Below are 11,441 nucleotides of genomic sequence, written 5' to 3'. Positions count from 1 at the left end.
TGTAGTTTCTTTTTTATTTCCATGATTATTTACATTATAGATTCTCACTGAAAGCATCACAACTATGAATGAATGGATGCATATGGGATGTAGAAAAGCAAAATTTAACTCAAAATTACTCAAAACGTATTTTAGATTTGAAAAAATTAAAATAGCCACCCTTTGCTTTGATCACTACTTTGTACTTTTCTTGACCCTGACATGGCACAGCCGTGAAGTGAAAACCATTTCAAGAGACTTTATCATGAAGCTCATTGAGAGAAAGCCGCACTGTCCACAAAGCAAAGGGTGGATATTTTAAGGATTTGAATATAAAATATCAACAATATTTAGTTGCGTTTGAGCTCACTTTTTTCTTTACTACATAATTCAATTTCTCTTGCGTGATATATTTGATGTCTTCTGTATATATGTAAAATGCTGAAAATAGTAACTATAGAGAAAAAAAGAAAAAAAAAAAACACTGAATGAAGGATGTGCCCGAGCTTTTGACTGGTCGTGTATACATCCGTCTCAGTGGTTGTGCTTTACTACTGCAGCAACCCATGACAACATTTAGTTGTACAAACTAATAAACTAGTCTAGATTCAAATGTGAAATGTCAAATTTATGTATGATTACACAAGTAAGCTTTAGAATAAAATGAAATTCTTACACATGAGGATGTAGGACTTAAAACCAACGCTATGCAAAAAAATATGTTTTAATGTGTGTGGTAAGATTGACTTTGTTCAGTCCGTTTCCTGAATGCCTTGCAGAAGGTGAATAGATCACAATATGTCAGCAGTGGCACACATGCCCCCACACACAGTAATGACCAATAGAGCGGAGAGGCTGTCCCCCCGGGAGGCCATTGTCCTGGTGAGTGACATCAGTCAGCGGCAAGAGGACCCCGGACCAGAGCTGCCTGCTGTTTTCATTACAAAGCCATCACCTGCAGCACACACACACACACACACACACACACACACACACACACACACAAGTTACTCACTGCATTCATCCACAGCACTCAGATGTGTGACAGATAGGCCTTCACTCCAGATGTCCTGGTGGTACATCCATTCGTCTCTATGTTCTCCTCCCATTATATTTGTTTCTACAATGTTTAAAAGCATTTATGATAGTATAATACCATTTTAAAGTGCAAAAAGTAGCCATTACATTTTCTCTGCTCTTGTGTAGTGCATATAGTATCATCTTCCCCTATCATGTTCTTACAAGATCATATTTTTTCACATTTTCTCTTCAGTCGTTTCAGCAAACAGTCCACTTTTGAGAGAGTCGACCTTTAGCTTGAAGATATTACGCAAAAAAGAATCTGTTTCTGCACATTTCTGATAGAAATGCATCGTCACTAGACTCATTCCAGTCATAACAAAGCTCAAATGTCACCAAACCATCTCAATTATCCATCTATTAGCATCACGTTGCTAACAGCAGTGCCACAAAGCCACTTTATGCTCTGTCCATATCACACATTGACACATGCAATGTCTCTAGTACAGAAAGAATGGGCAAGTTACTAACTCAGGTGTGAACACTTTATAATAACCAATGTTTTGTTTTTTTGTTGTTGTTATTTTCAGTGACACAAATGAAGAAGCTCATTGCTCACTTATCATTCACAAGCCAAACCAAATTTCTCTCACCTCAGATTGACAAAGTTTAATGTTTTCTTCATTGATTCTGCAGAAATCCACCATGTTTTTCAATCCCTAGTGATATTTCTTTCTTTTGTTCCTCATATACAGTCATATTTGTTTCGATACAGACAGACCATGCATGTTTCTAATTGGCTAATCCACTTGTGAGTGTTTTTTTTTTTTTTTCAAACTGTCCACACCTGTCTAAGAAACATATGCAAAAGGGCAAACTAATGCGGCAAAGACAAAAATAAAAGAAAAACAGCTTTTTTACTTTTGATGATCAGACCTGTAAACACACCGATGATCCAATCTTATTATTGGGTTACCACTCAGATTTCACTGTCCAAACCTCAGCTTCAGTCCCTTTGTCTGCATTCTTATCTTTTAAACTCTCCCTCACAGCACAGTGCATCCTGCTGACTTAAACCAGTTCATGAAGAAAGGCTCTGCAGGAACTCTATACTGTGACGACCACTACCACACTCTGCCAGTGCCAAGCAACTTCAAGGCAAGACCCCCACGGAGGAAAGGACGGCTGGAGCATCCCACAAACCACAACCAGCACCGCACCAGCGCATACTTCAGCTGCCGGAGTCGAGGGACGCAAACAACCCACCGTACACAACACTAGTAGCAGATTGCATCCAAGGTGAAAGATAGGATGTGTGCTTGTTCAGTGGGTTGCATTCATGTGGCGTCACAATATCCTTGAATCCCTATAGTTTAAAACTGAGCTGGAGGACAGGTCAGGAGTCTATGGTGGAATTTACTGTTTAACTGTGAGATCGCAGATTTGTTGGCCTGGTTTATGGTTAATATCGTTGTGTCATGTCATTACTTGGTCTATCCACGCGAAACAAAAACTGGGATAAAGTTCGACATGTTCTCTGTCAGTATTAATAAACTTTTCTCTTTTTTTTACAATAGCTTCAGAAAGTGATGCCATTCATTGATTATTCAACCCCAAAGATGTGACTGTTGTTTTTAAGGCATATGGGACGTAATAAGGTTCAGTTTTTTGGATTTCTACTTTGGATATTTATTTTAAAAAGTCAATCTCCCATAGGATTACATAGATCACTACCCGCCATCTGAAATTACAACATTAAAGAGCGTAAAATCACCTTGAGGCAGAAGTTTGTGCTCTAACTGTTCTGAAGTACCCTATTAGAAATGACGCAAATGAAAACTAAACTGATTATTGCATGAATCCGAGCAGATGTTTTTAAAATATCATCTTTCCACGGGACATGACTGACTCGGTAAAGACAGTTGACACTTGTCCCGCCTCACTGATCACCAGATTTCCAACATGTACGCCCTCTGCTGCGGAAAAGAAGAACCACGTACGTTGCCAACAGTTGCGCTCGCTGTCTGCTGCGGCCGGACAGGTGTGGGTTGTCAATCAAAGTAAGACCTGTTCAATGGGACTCAAGGGCCCTGCTGGTGTCGAGCTGATTGACAAATGAAGGGATAGCGGACACAAACACACACGCAGTAGTGGAGGAGAAGATAGGGGAATCATATTGTTCAGGTTTCACAATAAACTCAATGAAGCTTCACGTTAAGGCGACTCCCGAAGGTCAATGATGAGATAAAGTGGTTTTCGTGTATTTGTACGTCTTTCCCTGAATGCAGCACACTGTGGCATAAGATTTGAAATTAAGATCTAGCCTGCACGCATCTTTTAAAGGAGCTATGTGTAAGGTTTTTAATAAAATATAGCTTTTACTAATGACAATACTAATGCTGCCTTATACTTAATTACAAAAACACTGGACATTTAGTTATGTTGTGTGTATACTTTGGTGTTTTGGTTCTTAAAACAAATATCCAGTCAGAAAGCAGAATGAAAACCTTAACCTCAAACGTAAAAGGACTCTCTCACATCTGAATCATCACAACCTAAACCCCAGCACCAGCAGCCAATCATTAATCAGTACTAGCACTGCCTCTCCAGCTCAGTGAGTGAATCTTGGAGGTTCTGAGCTTTCACATGAGGCATTTTTATATTCTGACAAAAATGCATTTGTGTACTTTATCTGCAGGTTAAGGCACGGGCAACCCAGGTTCAGCTGTGATTGTAGCATTACATGATTAAATATAATGAAATGGACATGATGATTGCAGCTATTTGCCAAGGAGAGAGTCATTTTGGTTTGGATTTTTACATTAAATTTATAGGAAACACGCAGAATGGAACACGTTGAGCTTAAGGTTTGGTTAAGGTTATTAGCAGGGGCAGTTCACGCTTCTATGTGAATCTTAAACCCTAGAACTTTACATGTGTGAATGTGTTAATTAATGGAAATACGTGATGGAGGTGAGGAGAAGGACAGACATACGTGTTTTGTCACATTTACAAAGCTGTGTTAAAGGTGCACTATGTAAATTTTTTGGTTGCGGGGTTGCTATTATTGTGTTATTGTGTTGCCTGGAATGTTTTACTGTATAGTATTAAACCTTTCTATCTGGCATCACAACAACTACAGCTGTTTTATTGCTCAAAAATACATAAAAACATGATTTCCACTGTGAGCGGGGGGTCACCTCTCCACAGATCTGACCTGAAACTTGCCCTGTTGGTGTCACCTGCTTGTCTACATGGAGATAGATAGGTTTAATGCCACGCTGTTGAACATTTCAGGTATTACAATCTGCCTAGAAACAACAAGTCTTTTGCTGTTTTTGAAGGGGATATATTATGCAAAATGGACTTGAGCTTCTGACCACGTTATTGGATTTCCTCATCATTAACTTACACAGAGTTGAGAGTGAGTTATGCATGTTTGGATAATCTTGCGTCGTGTTACATTTGAATTTTGAGTGCTCAGAGAATTCCTGTTTTCCTTTACCCCTCTGTCCACTCCTCATGTCCTACTTGTAATTATTCAAAAGATCCAGACTCCGATTCAAACATAGCTAGTTCTAAACAGAAAGTCAATAGACCAATTTTGATTATGAAGCTGTTTTAGATCAATATTACAGTTTACTATGAACCAAATTTAAAAAGTTGATCCACACGTGTTATAGCGTAAGGTAAAATTCCTGCTTTCTGCTTTGTGATTAATGCTATTGTTGAGGAGGTGCACATATTACCACTGTAACATCACTGCGATCCCTCTTTCTTCTCCGCTCACGACCTCTGTGCACTTGTGGTTTTGTGGTTGCCCAGCCCCTGCCCTGTACTCACACACACACAGACACACACACACACACACGCTCATATCATCCGCTACATTCTCCCCATGTCCTGTTTGAGAACATTGTGCGCTCTTTGATTTTTTTACTCAATTTCACAAGAATATCATCCTCCTCAGCACCATTCACATCCTTCCACTACAATGCACTATATATACGCCCCGGATGAAAAGATGGAGAGGGCAGTGTGATTTATAAATGGAGAGAGTTTTTTCCTCATCTTTTGACATGAAAGAAGACATGTGCCTCTCCTCCACCCCCTCCTCCTCCTCCTCTTCTTCCTCTTTCTCCTGGTCTTGAAGCAGCCATTCATCACAGTCAATCTGTTAATGCCAGCCTGCGTGTAGGTGATCTCCAATGTGTCATGAGGCTGTCACCTCACCAGTCCTACACGCCTGATCCCTTCTTATTCATCCTCCACTTTCTCTCTTTCTTTTTCTCTCTCACACCAACACAAAGTGGAACATTTTATTGGGACTTCCTGTCTCCTCTCTCTCTTTCTCTCTCTCTCTTTACCTATCTCTCCCTCACTATCTTTCTCTTGTTTTCTTTGTGTCTCTCTCATTTTATCTCCCTCTATTTCTCTCTTCCTCTGTATCTTTCTCTCTCTCTTTACCTTTCTCTCCCTCACTATCTTTCTCTCGCTATCTTTCTGTCTCTCTAATTTTATCTCTCTCCCTATTTTTCACTCTCTCTCTTTATCTATCTCCCTCTTTATCTCTCTCTTTCTCTCTCACACCAACACAAAAGTGAAACACTTTATTGGGACTTTCTCTCTTTTCTCTCTCTTTCCCTCTTTTTAGCTCTCTGTCTCTTTACTTCTCTCTCCCTCACTATCTTTCTCTCTCTCTCTTCTCTCTTAACCCCCCTCTCTTTCGCTTCTACTGGTACTTTCTGGTACTCTCTCTTTTCTTCACACTCTCTTTCTTTGTCTCTCTTTCTTTCTCTCTGTGTCCCTATCTTTATCACTCTCTCTCTCTTCACCTCTCTCTTCCTCACTATCTTTCTGTCTCTCTCTCCCTCTCCCTCAATCTTAATCCTCCACTCTCTTTTCCTCACTCTCTTTGCCTCTCTCTTTTTTTACCTCTCTCTCCCTCACTATCTTTCTCTCCTTTTCTCTCTGTCTCTCTCTCTTAATCCTCCACCTCTCTCTTTCTCTTCTACTGGTACTTTCTCTTTCTTTTTTTCTTTCTTTCTTTCTCTGTTTCCCTCTCATTATCACTCTCTCTTCACCTCTTTCTCCCTCACTACCTTTCTCTCCCTTTCTCTCTCTCTTAATCCTCCTCTCTCTTTTCCTCACTCCTTTTTCTCACTCTTCCTTTCCCTCACTTTCTTTCACTCTCTTTCTTTCTCTCTGTTTCCCTCTCTTTATCACACTCTCTGTCTTCACCTCTTTCTCCCTCACTATCTTTCTGTCTCTCTCTATCACTCTCTCTTAATCCACCTCTCTCTTTTCCTCACTCTCTTTATTTCTCGCTCTCTTTTCTCCCACTTTCTTTCTCTCTCTTTCTCCCCCCCCTCTCTCTCTCTCTCTTAACCCTCCTCTCTCTTTTCTTCACTTTCTCTTTTTTCTCTCTCTCTGTTCCTTTCTCTCACTTTCTCTCTCTCTTTCTCTCACGCCAACACTAAAGTGAAAATTCTACTGGGACTTTCTTTCGTTTTTAGCCACACCACTGGTCATTTAACACATTTTTCCCTACTCCCTCTATCCGCTCCATGGCTTTACGTCTCATTTGCTCCGGCTATTCTTTTCTTTCCGCTATCCCAGCTGCCCCGTGCAAGAATCACAAATGCACACGCAATCTATCCACCGCACCGTGCTCATTCACGAGCCAGTCATCCCGAACGGAGACAGCGATCAAGGAAGGGGTAAGCAGATAGGAGGCTGTTGAGACATGTCGAGCTGAATGGGCCCTCTGAGGATACGGGAACGCTGCTGATCTGCTTTGGTGCGATGTGAGGGGATGCTGGAGGGGGGGCGGTGGAGCGGTGGAGAAGGAGGAGAGCTGGGTGCTAAGTGTACGGAGAGATGAAGAGCAAAGTTCATTGAAAGAGGAGTAGAAATTTGACTGGAAATGCAGTTGCTTTTGGGTGAAAAGTGGAGCTGTGCTGCTTTTGCCAAGAGGATTACAGTAACATTACTCGGTTTTATTTGGTGCATTCTTCACCACAAATTCACGTTACGTACATGGGTTGCCCGGTAAAACCAACAAACCAAAAACAGAATGAAATAAATAAGAAATACAGTTGTTAAAAAGCCATTTCTCTAATATAACAATGGGTATTTCAATGTTACGTGTGTTGAAATCTGGTCCTTGTCTGCAGCCGTGACCCTAACGTCTAAAAATGAGGTCAAACTTTTAACTTTTATGAAGCTAATCAAAGAAGCGTAAATGACTCTATAATATTCAAATATCAGGGGAAGAATCTTCAAGGTTATTCTCTGGACTTGATTGGCTATTATTTGGGTATTTAAACTGTAATACCCAACATAAATGACATGGATTTTATATCATTTATAATTCACACATTAGGTTTAATTCGGGTATGAGCCTATGGTGGGGTCAACTCCGGACATTTTTTATAGTTACTTTCCAAGGATCAAGCTTCATCCATGCATTTAACATGAACCTAAACTAGAAATATTAAAACATAAAGTGAATATATGGGTTTTAATAGTGTGTGAGGATATAGTTTAACAGTTTTACGCACCAATATCAACAGGTAACACCAGATTATGACATTCAAACGCATAAAGCCTATCTGTCCTGTTTTAATAAGCACAACGTGTACGTCCAGAGTTAAGTGCCTGTCCAAATGTGTGTGTAGGACAGCTGGGTGATGGGGGTCAGGTGAGACAGCGTAATCTCCCAAGGATTAAGACTGCTGCTCCTGTGTTAATGTGACTGTCAATGAGAATTAAGTCCCTGGACCAGTGCGCTGCCTCCTCTGGCCTCCTGCGCGCTTTGTCACACGCTAATGGTACTTCTTTCTGTGGAGTGCGCTTAGAGGGACAAAAATAATGTGGGAATAATCAGGCTTTTACAATACTGTACAAATTGCAGATTCGAGCAGCGGGACATCGACGGATAGGAGAGAAAGAGAGGGAGAAAGAGAGAGGAGGGGGTTATAAGAGGGAGGGCACGCGTTGGGAAAAAGGGGGAGGGCTTTACGCACAAAGACGACTTAACAGTTACAACACGATAGGGGCTGGCTCCCATTACTGTGCCTATTAACATGCATGAAGTAATTGCGCACCCACCCACTCAGCGCCCGCTCAACACCCTCCTTCTTCTGGTTGAGCGCAGTCTGCCCAAGAGAAGCCGGCGGCAGCAGCAGCAGCAGCAGCAGCAGCTCATTCCTCTCTCATATGTCAGTGCGTTCCCGCGCTCTCTGCACTCTGCCCGTCTCCACCGTATCCCCCCCCACCCAGTCGATCCATTCAAAGCGGTTTCCAAAAGGCGCCCGGTCAGCGGATAAGCCTCATGGATCATTCGATAAATGTTAAGCGGAGAGGGATCGCTTATTTAACCTCTTAGTGAAGACTCTGCTGGTCTCGCGTCAATCTTTCAGACAGGAACGAACTGCGCTTTAGGGGTGCGTTTTGGCCAGCAGTTCTGGCTCAGTGAGTCATGAAAGAGTCACGCCGTTTTGACAGAAACATTTGGAGAAGTTGGTTTTGGTTTCTCCTATCTCAAAGAAAAGCCACATTATGTCTTCAATGTTGTCCACTCTGTTTAATTAGAGTCCCTATTGACCCTATCCCCATTTCCCCACGATACTGACAGTCATGGGATACACAGAAAACCATTTTGCCCAAGAGTAAAAACGTGACCTTACCCAAATCTGTCCGCGTGACCACATGGATTCTTAAGGAGCAGTAGTCCAGCTGTAGATGTTATTATATCTTGGTGCTGCTTCAAATCCACTCTTTCGAGGGAAGTCTCCAGTTTTCCAATCCACTTAATGAGAATTTGAAAGAACGCATTAAAAAGCAGTATGAGTCTATTCACAGCAGCGCGGTCCAGTGTGCCGTCATATCTCCCCGTCCCATCTCCATAATCACTGAGGAGAGGAAAAGTCGTCAAAAGTGCGTAAGTCCCTTTGGAGAGTCGCTTCACACAGCCCACTTTCCGCGGTCACACAGACAGGCGTCTCCGGCCGCCTCTTGTGGCGGGGCTGATGAGAGTGATAGTACGGTGATGCACAGGCGATAGTTGCGCTCCATTCGCTCCTCCCGAAGCACGGATCGATTGGACATGAGGAATGCGATGCGACCCTGTCTTCCCCATTCAGAACACGCTACACCAGCGCCCGCCCAGCTCACTGTCTCCCACCTACATCCCTATTCTCCCCTGGTGTCATGATGTCATATGCACTTTACCAGAGGACTGTTGGCGAGGAAGGGGCGAGTTAATGCCGATAAAACCCAGCAGGGTTGTATGACTTGACAGTTATTCTTTGAGTACAAAGAGGCGTGAGAGAGAAGTGCGCGCTCCGTCCCTTCCCCTGACTCTACACGTGTCCTACTTCATGGCAGCTGCAAACGATCTCGTACAGGAAAGGACAGGAGTGGAGGCTGTAGAACGCCAGGACAATTCACGGAATCGACAATGTCACAAGGAAACAAATCTCTAAGCTGAAAGCCCAACCCGTTACGTACAAAAACGCACAAAGTTTAAACTCTACTATAACCTTGTCATTCGAGTTGCATTTCTTCGCTCAAGGTTAAAAGGAAAAGTGTGGATATTCCCTGATACATGACTTTTTATTGCTCATTGATCAGGAGCTAAGCCACTCACTATCCATCATTTCATTAAACGCTTTTAAGTGAGGAAGTGTGATTACTTGCTGATTGACAGGTAGTGGTGTGTGAGACTGGATGACCCACCTCATGAGCTGTGGCCTTCGCCGCGGTCTTCGATCATATTACAGATGCAGTGCTTGCATATCAATAGTTGATTGCGCGCCTTCCCCTGGCTGTGAGCGCTGCGCGTGCTGTAAACCTGAACCTCCCACCGTGATGTTAAACAGAATCACCACCGCTTCTCTGTAGCGCACCAGGAGACAGCCTATCAATTATCACATCCCCAGAATATTCCAGTGTGTTGATGGTCATTGATTGTTTCGCGCTTTATTCACCGTCGTTAAGACTAACAGGAGGTCGATGTCTGCTAACGACTCAAGGTGAAGAGGATCCGATAAGACTCAGGGCTTGACTGCTGGGTATGTTCCCGGGATTGACAGAAGCACATCCCTTTTGGCTGTATATTTGTTCCTATAGTGAGGCAGTTGGCTGATCATTTCAGATTCAGAACCTTGTAAAGAAACATTTTGGAGGACATATATACTTGGAACACCACTGCGTAAAAACTTCTTAGACTCCTGTCTAATGAAAACTTGTCACCGACCCCTCAAATTCTAAAGATCCCCCAAAATCTTGAAATTCTAAAAAAAATCAAATAAAAAATCCAACAGTGCTTTGATGTGTTAATAATAAATAATAAGAAATAAAGACAACTGTCTATTTGGCAAAGTTTTGAAGTTCAGCACCATGGACAGTTCCAATTGTAGATTCATCTCTCCAGATTTTGCGGGTATTTTTAGACACTCTGTTCCAAAATGTACAACGTTTAAGTTTGTGGTAAATAGAAGTTGTAATACTAAGAAGAACAGAGATGTGTCTTTATGAAGGTTCAGTGTCAAAACGTTTCAATGTTTCAGTTGGCAACCCACATGGCAAAACAAACGGACCAGTAGTATGTGGAGCTTGGGACCTATCCATAGACCAACGTCTTGCATCCTGCACGAGACTGGGGAGCTTAAAGTGAAGTGAGATCAGGCTCAAAGTGTGTGTCAGATCAGTGTTTTCAGCCCTCAAGCCACATGGTGATCAGAGAGGTTTTATCTTTAAGTGGATGAGCTAATTGATGCAGCACTTTGTTTGCATTTGTTCAGACTTCTCACGTGGTGCGACTGATACAAATATTTACGTGTCGCTTGTAAAATGCACTCAAGTGAAACTATAGCCTACTCAGTTTGGATTTAAAGGCCCTTGACTGTAATGACAGTGTACAGCTCGGTATTGCTCTTGCGTTGTGTGGTTTTGTGGCGCAGGTAACATGGGGAATGGATGTTTCAGTGTCATATATCAGAAGACATAAGTTATTGGATCTCCCATATGGGCCAAAACAACATTAGGGGCATATCCTGAGCTTAACCAAATGGATACGTCCTTTTCCTCAATCAATACTTCCACAATGAAACCACTGAATCATGTGATCAGCGTGGGCGTACCTTTTAACGCACAGAAATAATGAAAACACCAGGAGTGATTTGTCTTGAATTCTGTCTTTAAATGTATTTATGGATTCGTACTAATGATCATGGGGCGGGAGTTTAAATTAGTTTGAGACATGTGAGGCTAATGAACGGGTGCTTTAGGTTTGTAAATCATGGCGTGCGGGTTTAGCTGCCAATACTTGCTTTTGAGGGGACGCCACGAGGAAATAAACCTGTGCTTTTGTAATCTAAACTCGTAAAACAACAGCCCCCACCTCATTTGAAAGTGTGAGTCACAGTTCAGTGTGG

The sequence above is a fragment of the Periophthalmus magnuspinnatus genome, chromosome 5 (assembly GCF_009829125.3).
Source record: "Periophthalmus magnuspinnatus isolate fPerMag1 chromosome 5, fPerMag1.2.pri, whole genome shotgun sequence".
NCBI classification, from domain to species: Eukaryota; Metazoa; Chordata; class Actinopteri; order Gobiiformes; family Gobiidae; genus Periophthalmus; species Periophthalmus magnuspinnatus.
Note: the sequence above shows the minus strand (reverse complement) of the source record.